The sequence below is a fragment of the Cololabis saira genome, chromosome 8, assembly GCF_033807715.1.
Source record: "Cololabis saira isolate AMF1-May2022 chromosome 8, fColSai1.1, whole genome shotgun sequence".
NCBI lineage: Eukaryota > Metazoa > Chordata > Actinopteri > Beloniformes > Belonidae > Cololabis > Cololabis saira.
This window is the reverse complement of record NC_084594.1, coordinates 3,120,415-3,138,168: the sequence shown is the minus strand read 5'-3', so window position 1 is coordinate 3,138,168 and position 17,754 is coordinate 3,120,415. Positions and strand designations below refer to the sequence as shown.

Sequence of the window (17,754 nt, the reverse complement as noted above, 5' to 3'; positions counted from 1 at the left end):
ATCTGTCCCAGGCTGGACCAGCTTCACCCTAAGAGATTTTCAGCCAAATCTGTCGGTTTGATCACCGGTAACCGACGATGCGCACAGGATGCGCTCCGGAGCCGATCCGTGCGCCTGCCGTGGCGTTGCAGCGCCAGCGCGCAGCATCCGCCGGGCAAATCCGGCTGAAATTCCGCTGGTCGGTCCCCGGGAGTCCCTGCTACTAGTCCAGGCCGGTTCCTGCGGTCCCGGTCGGTCGGAACCGGTCAGATTCCCCCGTTAAAGCCGCGGTGATCCGCGCTGCTCCAGCAGCGCTGCTCCCGGCGTGGCTCCGGGGCCAGCGTTCAGCATCCGCCGGGTAGATCCGGCTTAAATAGTGCATAAATGTTATTTATATACAACTCATATTTTATTTTTTTAACAATAAAGTTTCCATTTGTGAAAATTCAGTGTTGTGATAATTTACAGGCTCGGGCTGCTCTGGCGGAGCGAGGTTTATGCTCCTCCCCTGCTACACGTCATTCAGGGAGCCAATCAGCACAGAGCCTCATTATCATACCCCCCCCCTTCCCTAAAAATGAGGCGCAGAAAAAGAGGTTAGAAGCGGTAAAACTAGTGACAGGGCCCACAGGCTGGATTTATGATTTATGTAGAAAAAACAAGCTTTAGATTGTTTTTAAGACATTCAAGGCCTGTTTAAAATATACATTAAATGCCATAATAGGTCACCTTTAAAGCTGCAAGCAGCGATGAACGGGCCCTGCAATTTCCACCAATTATGGTCATGGACTCAAAACTGAGTCCGATGACACCACCCACGAGTCTTTATGTCAAACCATTAAAAAGTAGAAAGTAGGAACTATCAAATATGAACCAATCAGATGAAGGGGGGGCGCATTTTTTGGCGTCTAGCGTCGCCACGGTAACGCTTTTGACTGAGAAAAGTAATGCCCATCGTCGCAGGATCGAGACGCACATTTTGATGTATAACACCTGGGTGCACGTTACGGTTCGGAAATGGCATAAATTGCGCCAAAATTACATGATTAATTCAAAATGGCCAACTTCCTGTTGGGTTTCGGCCATGTCGCCAAGAGACTTTTCTTTAAGTTGTGACATGATACAGGTGTGTACCGATTTTCGTGCATGTATGTCAAACCGTATCGTGGGGCTTGGGGCACAAAGTTTTCTAGGGGGCGCTGTTGAGCCGTTAGGCCACGCCCATTAATGCAAACCATTAAATATCACATTTTTCACCAGGCCTGACTTGGTGCAAAATTTGATGACTTTTGGGGCACGTTTAGGGGGAAAAAAGGCCCTCCTTTCGTCGGAAGAAAAACGAGAAAAACAGAAACAATTCCTACGGAGATCTTTTTTTCTTATCAGATATTTTATTCCACCTGCTCAGATCTGTCACCGTTCAGGCTCCCAGGAGGAACAACCACCACCACTGGTTCTGGTCCAAAAGTAAATCCTTTCTGGCATAAAATCCATTCAGTTGGTGATGATTTTTGGGTCAGATGTTACTTTTAACTGGGACAAACTTCTTTTTGGGTTTGCGCACTCTGTATCTATGGTTGTGGAATCAAGATACCTGTTTGGTTTGCTAAGTGTAGCTGCATGAAAATCTCCTCCATTAGATGATTGGTACGACATCATTTAAGATATCTTTGTAATGGAGAGGATAACGTTCTCTATGAGGCTGCAACAATCCAAATTTGAAGCAATCTGGGAAGATTGGAAAAGTTATATTTCCCTCAGACGCCCTGCTTTGTTTGAGATGTATTTCATTTACTCATTTGTCTTTATATAAAGTTTTTTTTTCTCTTTATCTAAATGAAAACACCCTTTGTTTATGTTTTTTTTCTTTTTTCTGTTTGCAAGAAAAAGAAAAAAAAAGAAAAATGGATCGCAGTAGAGATAAAATGTGGGTACGCTGATGTTATGCTGCTGTAATGCTTGTGTGATTCCCAATAATAAAAAAACAAAAAAGAAATTGGACTTAATTTGGAGATGAAACCTGAATTTTAAATACTAAAGATTGAAATTACATTACATACCATTATAGTAATCAGATTACACCGTATATCAGCATCACTGAAATGGACCTGATGCTTAATCAATCACAACGATAGGCAAATATTATTCATATATTTATTCAAACAAGGCCGTTATAAACACAAAACTGTAAATAAATACAGACAATCATGCAGATGCACCAAAACATTAAATCAGATGCAAAATACAAATAGTTTACAAAACTACATTAACAAGAGGAAGAACTGCTGATACCAGATTCTGTCACCTTGGTGAGGAACGGACTCTCAGTTATCAGAGACCGAAACAAGACCAGGACCACTAAAAAGTGGTCTTGAGAACTACAAGTTTAATTTATGGGGAAACAATACCATGTTTTATTTTCCTGACTTCACCTGAAATGTGTTGGGACTCGTCTTCATCCATATTCTGATGTTTTGCAGCTGTAACACAAAAACTGGTAAGACCCGAGTTCTCGGTGCCTGTGGAAGGAAATGATTTTGATTTGAGTTGATTTGAAGATTTTATTTTGAACATGCATGATAAAAAAAAAGAGTTCTATACACTGTTATATACAGTGATATAATACTCAATTATATGTATATAAATATAGTCAAAATCAGAACAAATCAAGGCAAACAAAAGAAAACAAAACAAACGCCCAGCATTTAGTTGTGCTACTATGTATGTTTGTAATAATAGAAGTAATTATAATGCACAGTATTATATTATCATTGCTTTACTGTAATACTACAATATAATAGAGAACAATAGACAGCAATGGTATAACAATATACTTGAATAACTATATAAGAGTAGATATGTTATATATGTACTGGTTCATATATTTACCTCCAATTATATACGTTTAAATTACTATAAATCTATATATCGACATATCTACATATAACTATAAATCAGTATATATTAATAGAGATATAAATACACAAATACTGTAGCTTACGTATAATACAACTCAATATATCCATATACATACCTACATATAACATATCTATATCCATAAGATACATCTATATATCTACCTATATTAATAAATGTTCATATCTACATGTTTATTCGCATCTGTATTTTGAATAGAATGTTTCTTTGTATCTTTTTTTAAATTGTGATATGTTTTAGCTCCGTTTTCAGGCTGTTCCACAGTTTCACCTCCGTGCCAGTAGAGGGAGCACCTGAGTTCACCTGAGCTGCTTTAAATCACCTGAAAACAGATCCAGAGACTGTAGAGCAGGGGTGGCCAACCCATAGACATAAATACTAACGATGGATGAATGGACTGACGAGCTCCTGTCTACGAAACAAAAGACGAGCAAAAGACGACATGCGGAGCTACATCTGGAGAGATGGGACTACTTTTTGCCACAATGGGGCTATTTTTACTGTATATTATGTATTTCTGATTAATTGACTTGACCTTTATTGGTCCAAATTAGCCCAGCCCCTTCTTCTGATTGGTCGATATTTCATAGTTCCTATTTTCTGACATAACTTTTGAATGGTTTGACATAAAGACTCGTGGGTGGTGTCATGGGACTCGGTATTGAGTCCTTGACCATAATTGGTGAACATTAGCCCCGCCCCTTCTTCTGATTGGTTGTCCCTATTTTCTGCCATAACTTTTGAATGGTTTGACATAGGAAGTCGTGGGTGGTGTCATGTCTGATATGCTTATGGGGGGCGGTGGCCGTGAGTGCGAGGGCCCGTTCATCGCTGCTTGCAGCTTTAATTATTATTCTTTATTCTTTATTTTCCTTCTGACAAAAGGAGGGTCTTTTTCCCCCTAAACGTGCCCCAAAAGTCACCAAATTTTTCACCAAGCCAGGCCTGGTGAAAAATGTGATATTTAATGGTTTGCATTAATGGCCGTGGCCTAATGGCTCAACAGCGCCCCCTAGAAAACTTTGCGCCTTAATCCCCACAATACGGTTTGACGTACATGCACGGAAATCGCTACACACCTGTATCATGTCGCAACTTAAATAAAAGTCTCTTGGTGACATGGCCGAATCCGAACAGGAAGCCGGCCATTTTGAATAATTTGAATTAAACGCGTAATTTTGGGGCAATTTATGCCATTCCTTCGGCAGTTAATACGGCCCGAACCGTAACGTGCACCCAGGTGTGTTATACATCAAAATGTGCGTCTCCATCCTGCTATTGACGCATTTTCTCTTTCAAAAGCGTTACCATGGCGACGCTAGACGCCAAAAAGCGCGCCCACCCTTCATCTGGTTTGTTCATACAGAAAAAACTTTGTGCCTCAAGCCCCATAATACGGTTTGACGTACATGAACGAAAATCGGTACACACCTGTATCATGTCACAACTTAAAGAAAAGTCTCTTGGCGCCATGGCCGAAACCCAACAGGAAGTCGGCCATTTTGAACATTTTGGATTAAACGCGTAATTTTGGGGCAATTTATGCCATTCCTTCGGCAGTTAATACGGCCCGAACCGTAACGTGCACCCAGGTGTGTTATACATCAAAATGTGCGTCTCCATCCTGTGACTACGCGCATTACTTTTCTCAGTCAAAAGCGTTACCATGGAGACGCTAGACGCCAAAAAGCGCGTCCCCCCTTCATCTGATTGGTCCATATTTGATAGTTCCTACTTTCTGCCATAACTTTTGAACGGGTTGTGATAAAGACATATGGGTGGTGTCATTGGATTCGGTATTGAGTACTTGAACTTGATTGGCCTGAATTAGCCCCGCCCCTTCTTCTGATTGGTCAATATTTGATAGTCCCTATTTTCTGCTATAACTTTTGAATGGTTTGATATAGAGAGTCGTGGGTGGTGTCATCCGCTAAATGTCCAGGCCTGAAGAATCTACATGCAAGTCATACAAGCTTCCACTGCAGCCCGAATGTGCATTGATTGGTCTGCCGGGCCAGCGAGCCGCGGCCGGCCCCGCGGCCGTCGCCCTCCACGTCTGCAGAGTTGCCCCCGAGGAACCGGCAGCTCCGGCTCCGACCGTTACGCTGGAATGCTGAACCCTGATTGAAACCAGACGCCTCTGTTCGGGGGAGGAAACAGCATCGTCCTTGAACACGACCCGACTCTGCTCCGATAAACTCCAGCAGAGGAACAAAACCCCGCAGAGACGGAGCAGAAACACAGAAAAACGCCTCCCAAGGGTTTTCTGGAAACCCGGCGCTGAAGGAGTTAAACATCTGGCCGTGAAGAGTTAAACCACCGGCATCTGCTCGGGGGTCCGGCACCATCTTCTTCTCCTCCCTCCTTCCTTCCTCCAGTTTCTTGGCCCCGGGCCCAGAGAGAGCTGCAGGAAGGAGTTTTATTTATTTATTTATGTTTAAAATCCTCCACATCGAGTGAGTTTCTGGCTGGTTTCCGGTTTCTGAGCAGGACGTCACCTGAATGCTGCAGGAAACACTAGAATATGCAGGACTTTCTGCTCGTTTGTCTTCGGCAGGAGACGCTGGGAATCACATGCACACACACTAGACTTCTCCAGTTCTCCAGACCACACGTTTGTGGTCCTGGTCTTGTCTCAGTCTCAGGTCTCTGGGTCTCTGACTCCAATAACTGAGAGTCCGTTGCACCAAGGTGACAGAATCTGGTATCAGCAGTTCTTCCTCTTGTTAATGTACAGTTTTGTAAACTATTTGAATTTTGCATCTGATTTAATGTTTTGGTGCATCTGTGCACCAAAACCGTGACTGTACAGACCTCCCAGCATTCAAATCCCATCTCAAAACTCACCTTTACAGAACTGCTTTTAATGTGTGATTAATGTCCTGTGTCACGTTGTGTCCTTATGTACTGTCCTGTGTGTTGCAATTGTACTATGTGTTTTGTTATTAATGTAAAGCGTCTTTGAGTGCCTTGAAAAGCGCTATATAAATAAAATGTATTATTATTATCATTATCTGCATGTGTGTCTGTATTTAATTACAGTTTTGTGTTTATGTGATGACTCGGTGTTACAGTGACCTGTAACAGCGATAAATGTGTGTATGTGTGGACTACAGTATGTTCTTTTAAATTGCACACCCAGGAAGAATAGCTGATGTTGTGACATCAGCTAATGGGGATCCTATAAATAAACAAATAAACAAACAAAAGGGGTGAATAAGCGACCGCCTTCCGTTGATAGTGTGTAAAGAACTGGACAACTCTCTGTGATTTCACCAGAGCGGCTGCTGGAGGTGACTGATCCCATTCAGGAAAACTGTATTTGGTCCATCAGTTTTTATTAGTGATGCACCGAAATGAAAATTTGTGGCCGAAACCGAAAACGAAAATAATAATAAACACTTGGCCGAATACCGAACAATACCGAACATGGTTCTTCGCAGTTTTTCATTTATTTTGCCAATTTTTTCACCATTGTAAAATCAAATAAATTTGATTTAGGCATGCTTTTAAAAGAAAAAAATCTTTTACAAAATTACAAGGTAGAAAACATTTGTTGAACATAAAAAACTGAACATTTTTTAATTTCCCAGCATTTCTTAAATATTCCAGCAGACATTATACCAGCAAAGAACAATAACTTAAAATAAATAAATTAGCTAAATACATTTTGTGGCCATCTTTGAGCTTACGTTAGGCTTAACTGACTGAACATTGTAACATAGGCCTTAAAACAATAAAAATGCATTAAAGCGCTCAGGGTTTTTTATCATTTCAAATGATAAATCAAACTTGTAGCTGAAAGACTTTGCAGATGTGCCCCCTCTAGATATTTGAGCAGAACATTCATTGCAAACAGCCATTCTTGTATTATTCTTTGCCACTCTAAAATACTTCCACACTGCTGACATGTTTGCACCACTTCACTCCACGCTCTTCCACGTTTGATTTCCTCTTTCCTCATCTAAACGCACCAGTAATAGATTGATTTATGTTGTTTTGGTTGCACCTCCTGGTGAATGTTAGGTAAAATTCTTATGTGGTTAGTTTTTGGTTGGCCAACGATTTATGTGGTGCGCAACCATTAGCGACAGTTACGGAGCGGCCAGTCTATTTCCTTATATTACAACGCCGTTATTAATTATTCGGTTTTTTTCCCACTTATTCCACCGAACACCGAAAGTGTTTTTTTTGCCATTTTCGGCCGAACAATTTCGGTTACCGAACAATCGGTGCATCACTAGTTTTTATCTACAGGGCAGCTGATGAGTGGAAAACAATCCCTCAAAACATCAGAGAGTCCTTCTCATACAGCTCATTTAAGATCCTTTAAGAACAATCTAAAGAAAAATGGCTGTAGCAAGGCTAGTGCTACGGGGGTCGACATAGGACAGAGGGTTTCGTGCAGGAACTCTTTTATTCACTCTTTCACCCAAGACACACGTGCTAACACCTTCAGCAACTTCCTCCCAGCAGCGGCCCCTCTCTGGAGTGCAGCTGCTCCTTATGAAGGCAGGCAGGGTGGAGAGGTTGATTGGGCACACCTGTGCCCAATCAACAGCCAAATTTGTCGACACTAGTCCCTGATTTACCTGTGCTGGTCTATATGCTTGTTGTTGGTGTGAAATGTATTATTTGTTGAGTTATGTGTACTGTTGCTTTCTAAATATTGTACCTATGACATGTATTTGTTTTTACTGTTTTTTTTGTTTTTGCTGCTTTTATTACTACGCCTTGTGTTCCTTCTGGCACGGACGACTGCCAATGGAAATTAGCCTTTTGGCTAGAATTGGGTGCATTTACATTTTTAAAATGTTCATTAATGTACATTGTCCCTCTATAACAAATAAATGCAAAGAGAAAGAGAAATGAAGCCCCGCCCCGACTGGATCTCCTGGAGACCAGCTCTACCGGTACTGGTTTCAGAAGGTGAGCCTGGACCCCACGGGTCCAAAAACCAGGCTTTGGAAGCTGCTCGTCACCTTTGGAGACATCACAGGGGGTTTCTCCAGTCCTCTTGTCTCTCGTCGAAGCGTTTCCATGGAGACGGGAGGCTGGACAGGATGCTGTTGTCGTGGCGTTGGAGTGTGACGCCACAAGGACCGACGCGGCCCGGAGGCTGCAGTCCCCCCCCCCCTGGATTCTACGTGCTGCATCCTGGGGTCTGGTACCCGGCCGTTGCTATGGAAACTGATGCTGATCGGCCCCGGCGACGCATCTGGGAGAGAAGATTTCCAGCTCTTCTCTGACATAATCTGGAAGAAAAAAGTTTCCATCCATCCATCATCCATCCATCCATCCTCCATCATCCATCCATCCATCATCCATCCATCCATCCATCCATCATCCATCCATCATCCATCATCCATCATCCATCATCCATCCATCCATCCATCATCCATCATCCATCCATCATCCATCATCCATAGTAATGGTGCCTGATAGCAGAACGCCCGCCCTCCAAATCTACATTTAGATACTCTAGGAACTACGAGTAAACCTGCACTCTGAGAGCGGAGAGCTCTGCCAGGAACATAAGGCACTATCAGGTCTTGCAAATAATGCGGAGCTAAGCGGCTTTATACGCAAGTAATAAAATGTTAAATTGGATTCAGAATTTTACGGGTAACCAATGGAGCGACGCTAACACTGGAGAGACGTGGTCTCTCCTGCTGATTCCTGTCAGTACTCGTGATGCTGCATTTTGATCAGCTGGAGCCTATTCAGCAAATTACTTAATGACATCCTGCTACTAACACATTAATTATCATCCATCCATCCATGGAGTTCAGAGGGAACTTAAATAAAAAAAAAACTTTATTTATATTTTATATATATGCAATATATACATATTGTTATAAAATATATATTATTATAACAAATATATACATATATATATGTATATATATATATATATATATATATATATATATATATATATATATATATATATATATATATATATATATACATACATATATATATATATATATATATTTTATATTTTTAGTGTTGGGATGGAAACTTCTCTGTCAGTGACGTCTCACCGCCAGCAGGGGGAGACTTGATGCAACGATGGAGGATGAACTGCAGCTTAGAGTTCTAGGAGGAAAAGTCCTCACTAAGACCAGGAGCCCGGGTCCTCAGAACCGGCTCCTCAGAACCGGCTCCTCAGAACCGGCTCCTCAGAACCGGCTCCTCAGAACCGGGTTCTCAGAACCGGGTCCAGGAGAACCGGGTCCAGGAGACCCGGGTCCTCAGAACCGGGTCCAGGAGAACCAGGAGTCGCAGCAGCGTCAGCAAACACATGCCGGAGCAGCTGCTGCCGCGAGTGTAAGGAGGGAGTGGAACCATCGACCCTCCCACTTATCTCCGGCTGCCATGTGTGTGTGTGTGTGTGTGTGTGTGTGTGTGTGTGTGTGTGTGTGTGTGTGTGTGTGTGTGTGTGTGTGTGTGTGTGTGTGTGTGTGTGTGTGTGTGTGTGTGTGTGTATGTGTGTGTGTGTGTGTGAATGGACCAGCTGGTGCGTGTTTGGCCACTTGTGGCCTCAGTTATGCATCTACTATAAAACCTGATGGGTGTGTTTGTAGGTGTGTGTGTATATATGTATATATATATATATATATGTATATGTGTGTATATGTGTGTGTGTGTGTGTGTCTGTTTGTGTACAAAATATTGTATTCAATTAAACTGAATAAGATTTTAATCAACTCCAAAAGGGACTTTTGTGTCTTGGAGGTTCTGGAGAAGAAGAGAGAACTTTAGAATCAAACGGCCGTCAATCAGGACGTAGTCATGATGGATGAGGCCAAACAATGATACTCAACACTCACTTTAACGCTGGAAAAGTTGTAAATGTATATATATTTGTTATAATAATATATATTTTATAACAATATGTATATGTGTTATTAGCAGGATGTCCAAGTAATTTGCTGAATAGGCTCCAGCTGATCCAAAATCAGCAGCACGAGTACTGACAGGAATCAGCAGGAGAGACCACGTCTCTCCAGTGTTAGCGTCGCTCCATTGGTTACCCATAAAATTCAGAATCCAATTTAAAATGGTATTACTTGCGTATAAAGCCGCTTAGCTCCGCATTATTTACAAGACCTGATAGTGCCTTATGTTCCTGGCAGAGCTCTCTGCTCTCAGAGTGCAGGTTTACTCGTAGTTCCTAGAGTATCTAAATGTAGATTTGGAGGGCGGGCGTTCTGCTATCAGACACCAATGGTTACCATTCATGCCAATAAAGCCAATTTGAATTGAATTGAATTGAGAAAAAAGAAAGGTGGAGAGAGAGAGTGAAAGGAAAGAAGGAGAAAGATAAAGAGAGAGAGGGAGAGAAAGGAAAGATTGAGAGAGAGAAAAATAAGGAAAGTGCTTTAGAAGCCGCTAAATACATCAGCGCATGTCATGGATGGAGAGAAACACAACCAGACAACAGTCTCCTTATCCGTATACAGTCTCCCTGCCTATTCATGTATATATATATATATATATATATATGTATGCATGTGTTAGATATTTGGTGTTGGGTATTTGTTGTAGTTGTATTGGAGTTTCGTGTGTTGATTGTGTTGTGATTTATTGTATGTGAATGAATGAATGAATGAAAAGATTTATTGGTCACCACCAAGCATGTACACTTAGGTCACGACCAAAGGGGCAGGGCTGAAGCCTCGGCTTATGAATGCCCCCCCTTCTTACATATAAATATAAATGAATACAACAAATGAATAATAGCTAACGACAACAAAAAACATATGCATATTTACATGCATACCTATCTACTTACGTAATAACATACGTACCTACACATATATCCATACATGTACATACATATATACGAGCACATTACATATCCACATACATATGTACACTACACATGCAAACACTTACATACATGCATGTATCTGCACACACACATGTTAAAAAAAAAAAGGATTATTTAAATTATTATAAAAATGATACTCAATATACCCATCCTTTTGTTTCCTTTCTTTATGCCATCATTCCATTACCCGGGAACAAGTCTGTACTTATCCATCATCATGTCTTTATACCTTTTTTTAAAATTCAACACATTTTTGCTATATTTTAATTCTTCTGGTAATGCGTTCCATAACCTCACGCCACAAACAGAAATGCACCTACTTTTCAAAGCTGTATTCCAGATTGGTTGTTTCCAATTGAATTGGTCTCTGAGGGCATAACCCCCCTCTCTCTCTCTGAACATGGTTTGTATGTTGGGAGGAAGTAGATTTTTTCTGGCTTTAAACATAAACAAAGCTGTTTTCTGATCTACCAGGTCCATGAATTTGAGTGCTTTTGACTTGATAAATAATAAATTGGTGTGATCATAAAAACCAACATTATTCACCGTTCGTATTGCTCTTTTCTGTATTGTGCAAACTGTCTGTAGTGTGGTCTTGCAAGCATGACCCCAGATTTCAACACAGTAAGTCAAGTAAGGTAGAATAAGTGTGCAGTATAGGGTATTCATAGATCTAAAGTTAAAAAAATGTCTGACTTTGCTCAATACTCCGATGCTTCTGGAAATTTTTAATCTTACCTGACTTACCTGTGGTTTCCAACTAAATTTATGGTCTATTATTATCCCCAAGAAAGTGTTCTCATATACTCTTTCTAAATCAACTTTTTCTATTGTTAAACTTACCTGAGTTGTTAAATGTGTTTTGCGGTTTCCAAAAATCATAAATTTGGTTTTCTTTAAATTCAAAGATAATTTGTTGACATCACACCACATTTTCAGTTTGCCTAGTTCAACTGTCACCTTCTCCATTAACCGCTGTAAACAATCATCTGAACAGAAGACAGTTGTATCATCTGCAAAATTTACAAATTTCAAAATGTTTGACACTTTACAGACGTCATTTATGTACATAATAAATAATTTTGGTCCAACTATCGACCCTTGTGGCACTCCACATGTGATGTTTGCTGGCATAGACATAGCATCCCCCACCTGAACATACTGGTTTCTATGTCTAATGTAGCTCTTCAGCCATTCCAGTCCCACCCCTCTGACTCCATACCTTTCCATCTTTTCCAAAATAATATCATGGTCTATTGTATCAAATGCTTTCTTCAGATCTATGAAAACCCCCACTGCAAACTTTTTCTCATCAACTGCACTTGAAAGCTCTTCTATAAGCTCCATCAAGGCCATCGACGTTGATCTACTTTCCCTAAAACCATATTGACAATCAATTAATAATTTATGTTTTTCAACAAAGCTGTCCAGTCTGGCAACAAAAAGTTTTTCAAGTATCTTTGAAAATTGGGATAAAAGAGAAACTGGTCTATAATTTGTGTATAATTTTTTTTTTTTTTATGTATATGCTTTTGGCAACAATGGTTACCATTCATGCCAATAAAGCCAATTTGAATTTGAATTTGAGAGAAAGGAAAGATGGAGAGAGAGAAAGGGAAAGGAAAGGTTGAGAGAGAGGGAGAGAGAGGGGGGGTTCTGGGCGAGTAACGAGAGAGAAAACCACGGGGAGAACGATAACTGATGAAGAGCAGAACGGAGGAACGGCCAAAAGAGGAGGAGAGACAGAGAACCCCCCCTTCACCCCAACCCCCCCTAAAAAAGAGGAGTGGAGAAGCAGCTGAGAGGGAGGAGAAGAAGAGAAGAAGAGAAGAAGAGATCAGAATAGAGAGTCCAGCGGAGGAGGAGGACGAGAGGACGAGGGTCTCAAACCCTCGCTATCAGGACGGAGCAGACGGTCCAGCCCACACACACACACACACACACCCACACACTTACACACACACACACACACTTACTAACACACACACACACACACACACTCTCATGGACGCCACCCGCCCGCCTTGCTGGACTCGAACCGACGCTCTGGAGTGAGTCTCTCTTCAGCCCGTCAGGTAGGTCCTGTTTCTGCACGCCGCTGCAAAGGCTCATGGGAGTTTAGTTCCTGATGGGAACAGGAAGTTGGAGGTTCGATGCCTCAGGGGGTTCTGGGACTTTGGTGGAGTTCTGGGACTTTGGGGAGTTCTGGGACTTTGGGGAGTTCTGGGACTTTGGGGAGTTCTGGGACTTTGGTGGAGTTCTGGGACTTTGGTGGAGTTCTGGGACTTTGGTGGAGTTCTGGGACTTTGGTGGAGTTCTGGGACTTTGGTGGAGTTCTTGGACTTTGGTGGAGTTCTTGGACTTTGGTGGAGTTCTGGGACTTTGGTGGAGTTCTGGGACTTTGGTGGAGTTCTGGGACTTTGGGGAGTTCTGGGACTTTGGTGGAGTTCTGGGACTTTGGTGGAGTTCTGGGACTTTGGTGGAGTTCTGGGACTTTGGGGAGTTCTGGGACTTTGGTGGAGTTTTGGGACTTTGGTGGAGTTCTGGGACTTTGGTGGAGTTCTTGGACTTTGGTGGTTTTTGGGACTTTGGTGGAGTTCTTGGACTTTATGGAGTTCTTGGACTTTGGTGGAGTTCTGGACTTTGGGGAGTTCTGGGACTTTGGTGGAGTTCTGGGACTTTGGTGGAGTTCTGGGACTTTGGTGGAGTTTTGGGACTTTGGTGGAGTTCTGGGACTTTGGTGGAGTTCTTGGACTTTGGTGGTTTTTGGGACTTTGGTGGAGTTCTTGGACTTTGGGGAGTTCTGGGACTTTGGTGGAGTTTTTGGACTTTGGTGGAGTTTTTGGGACTTTGGTGGAGTTCTTGGACTTTGGGGAGTTCTGGGACTTTGGGGAGTTCTGGGACTTTAGGGAGTTCTGGGACTTTGGTGGAGTTCTGGGACTTTGGTGGAGTTCTGGGACTTTGGTGAGTTCTGGGACTTTGGGGAGTTCTGGGACTTTGGTGAGTTCTGGGACTTTGGTGAGTTCTGGGACTTTGGTGGAGTTCTGGGACTTTGGTGGAGTTCTTGGACTTTGGTGGAGTTCTTGGACTTTGGTGGAGTTCTTGGACTTTGGGGAGTTCTGGGACTTTGGTGGAGTTTTTGGACTTTGGTGGAGTTTTTGGGACTTTGGTGGAGTTCTTGGACTTTGGGGAGTTCTGGGACTTTGGGGAGTTCTGGGACTTTAGGGAGTTCTGGGACTTTGGTGGAGTTCTGGGACTTTGGTGAGTTCTGGGACTTTGGGGAGTTCTGGGACTTTGGTGAGTTCTGGGACTTTGGTGAGTTCTGGGACTTTGGTGAGTTCTTGGACTTTGGTGAGTTCTGGGACTTTGGGGTTTTTTGGGACTTTGGTGGAGTTCTTGGACTTTGAGGAGTTCTTGGACTTTGGTGGAGTTCTTGGACTTTGGTGGAGTTCTGGGACTTTGGTGGAGTTCTTGGACTTTGGTGGAGTTCTGGGACTTTGGTGGAGTTCTTGGACTTTGGTGGAGTTCTTGGACTTTGGTGGAGTTCTTGGACTTTGGTGGAGTTCTGGGACTTTGGTGGAGTTCTTGGACTTTGGTGGAGTTTTTGGACTTTGGTGGAGTTCTGGGACTTTGGGGAGTTCTGGGACTTTGGGGAGTTCTGGGACTTTGGTGGAGTTCTGGGACTTTGGTGGAGTTCTTGGACTTTGGTGGAGTTCTTGGACTTTGGTGGAGTTCTTGGACTTTGGTGGAGTTCTTGGACTTTGGTGGAGTTCTGGGACTTTGGTGGAGTTCTGGGACTTTGGTGGAGTTCTTGGACTTTGGTGGAGTTCTTGGACTTTGGTGGAGTTCTGGGACTTTGGTGGAGTTCTGGGACTTTGGGGAGTTCTGGGACTTTGGTGGAGTTTTGGGACTTTGGTGGAGTTCTTGGACTTTGGTGGTTTTTGGGACTTTGGTGGAGTTCTTGGACTTTATGGAGTTCTTGGACTTTGAGGGAGTTCTTGGACTTTGGTGGAGTTCTGGACTTTGGGGAGTTCTGGGACTTTGGTGGAGTTCTGGGACTTTGGTGGAGTTCTGGGACTTTGGTGGAGTTTTGGGACTTTGGTGGAGTTCTGGGACTTTGGTGGAGTTCTTGGACTTTGGTGGTTTTTGGGACTTTGGTGGAGTTCTTGGACTTTGGGGAGTTCTGGGACTTTGGTGGAGTTTTGGGACTTTGGTGGAGTTCTGGGACTTTGGTGGAGTTCTTGGACTTTGGTGGTTTTTGGGACTTTGGGGAGTTCTTGGACTTTGGGGAGTTCTGGGACTTTGGGGAGTTCTGGGACTTTAGGGAGTTCTGGGACTTTGGTGGAGTTCTGGGACTTTGGTGGAGTTCTGGGACTTTGGGGAGTTCTGGGACTTTGGTGAGTTCTGGGACTTTGGGGAGTTCTGGGACTTTGGTGGAGTTCTGGGACTTTGGTGAGTTCTGGGACTTTAGGGAGTTCTGGGACTTTGGTGAGTTCTTGGACTTTGGGGAGTTCTGGGACTTTGGGGAGTTTTGGGACTTTGGTGGAGTTCTTGGACTTTGAGGAGTTCTTGGACTTTGGTGGAGTTCTTGGACTTTAGGGAGTTCTGGGACTTTGGGGAGTTCTGGGACTTTGGTGGAGTTCTTGGACTTTAGGGAGTTCTCGGACTTTGGTGGAGTTCTTGGACGTTGGGGAGTTCTGGGACTTTGGTGGATTCTTGGACTTTGGTGGAGTTCTGGGACTTTGGGGAGTTTTGGGACTTTGGGGGGTTCTGGGACTTTGGTGGAGTTCTGGGACTTTGGGGAGTTCTGGGACTTTGGGGAGTTCTTGGACTTTGGGGAGTTCTGGGACTTTGGTGGAGTTCTGGGACTTTGGGGAGTTCTGGGACTTTGGTGAAGTTCTGGAACTTTGGTGGAGTTCTGGGACTTTGGTGGTTTTTTGGGACTTTGGTGGAGTTCTGGGACTTTGGTGGAGTTCTGGAACTTTGGTGGAGTTCTGGGACTTTGGTGGGGTTTTTGGACTTTGGTGGAGTTCTGGGACTTTGGGAGTTCTTGGACTTTGGTGGAGTTCTGGGACTTTGGGGAGTTCTGGGACTTTGGGGAGTTCTGGGACTTTGGTGAGTTCTGGGACTTTGGTGGAGTTTTTGGACTTTGGGGAGTTCTGGGACTTTGGGGGAGTTCTGGGACTTTGGTGGAGATCTGGGACTTTGGTGGAGTTCTTGGACGTTGGGGAGTTCTGGGACTTTGGGGAGTTTTGGGTCTTTGGGGGGTTTTGGGACTTTGGGGAGTTCTGGGACTTTGGGGAGTTCTGGGACTTTGGTGGAGTTCTTGGACTTTGGTGGAGTTCTTGGACTTTGGTGGAGTTCTGGGACTTTGGGGAGTTTTGGGTCTTTGGGGGGTTTTGGGACTTTGGGGAGTTCTGGGACTTTGGGGAGTTTTGGGACTTTGGTGGAGTTCTGGGACTTTGGTGGAGTTCTGGGACTTTGGTGGAGTTCTTGGACTTTGGTGGAGTTTTGGGACTTTTGTGGAGTTCTGGGACTTTGGTGGAGTTCTTGGACTTTGGTGGAGTTTTTGGACTTTGGGGAGTTCTTGGACTTTGGTGGAGTTCTTGGACTTTGGTGGAGTTTTGGGACTTTGGTGGAGTTCTGGGACTTTGGTGGAGTTCTTGGACTTTGGTGGAGTTTTGGGACTTTTGTGGAGTTCTGGGACTTTGGTGGAGTTCTGGGACTTTGGTGGAGTTCTTGGACTTTGGGGAGTTCTGGGACTTTGGTGGAGTTCTGGGACTTTGGTGGAGTTTTTGGACTTTGGTGGAGTTCTGGGACTTTGGTGGAGTTCTGGGACTTTGGGGAGTTCTGGGACTTTGGTGGAGTTTTGGGACTTTGGTGGAGTTCTGGGACTTTGGTGGAGTTCTGGGACTTTGGTGGAGTTCTGGGACTTTGGTGGAGTTCTGGGACTTTGGTGGAGTTCTTGGACTTTGGGAGTTCTTGGACTTTGGGGAGTTCTTGGACTTTGGTGGAGTTCTTGGACTTTGGTGGAGTTTTAGGGACTTTGGTGGAGTTCTGGGACTTTGGTGGAGTTCTGGGACTTTGGTGGAGTTCTGGGACTTTGGTGGAGTTCTGGGACTTTGGGGTTTTTTGGGACTTTAGGGAGTTCTTGGACTTTGGGGTTTTTGGGACTTTGGGGAGTTCTGGGACTTTAGGGAGTTCTTGGACTTTGGGGTTTTTGGGACTTTGGGGAGTTCTGGGACTTTGGGGAGTTCTGGAACTTTGGGGGGTTCTGGGACTTTGGTGGAGTTCTGGGACTTTAGGGAGTTCTTGGACTTTAGGGAGTTCTGGGACTTTGGGGAGTTCTGGGACTTTGGTGGAGTTATTGGACTTTGGGGAGTTCTGGGACTTTGGTGGAGTTATTGGACTTTGGGGAGTTCTGGGACTTTGGTGGAGTTATTGGACTTTGGTGGAGTTCTGGAACTTTGGGGGGTTTTGGGACTTTGGTGGGTTCTTAGACTTCCAGAACCAGTCCTGGGGGTCTGCCGGTAAAATCAACACAACAAAACATTTAATATTTTAAATATGAAGGATTATGGTCTATATCCACAGCTGAGAGAGCTGCTCCGTCACTGGCCGAGCCAGCTGCCAATCAAAAGGCCACGCCCCCTATTGGACAAAAACGTGTCGTTTTAAATCATGTGACCCGATACTTCTGACGTAGCATCTCCATCTTCATCTCCACCAAACTTCCAACCATGTGACCTCCGAAGTCGCAACTTCTTCGCTTTTAACAGATAAATTCAAAACCGTGGATATTATAACATTTATAACGATCGTTTGTTAGCTTGTTCAAGATGGCATCGGTGGTGCCGCGGCTCTCGGCTCTCCAGTTCTGTGTCTATTGTTTGTAATTTTCTTAGTAATTTTAGCGGTTTATTCTACTCTGCCTTGCTTTCATTTCTATTTAAAATTTATTTTATTCTATCTCATTTTATTTTATTTATTGTGGCGCA

At 43.6% G+C, this 17,754-nt stretch overlaps 1 protein-coding gene across 2 annotated transcripts in view; it reads left to right on the top strand.

Moving 5' to 3' along the window:
* Positions 1–12,593: 12,593 nt before the first annotated feature.
* The window catches only part of ripor3 (RIPOR family member 3), a 71,744-nt gene continuing 66,583 nt past the window's right edge, over positions 12,594–17,754 (top strand). For both annotated transcript variants that reach the window (XM_061726601.1, XM_061726600.1), the window contains exon 1: positions 12,594–12,831. The gene's annotated coding sequence lies outside the window, so the exon portion shown is untranslated. The remainder of the gene's footprint in view (positions 12,832–17,754) is intronic.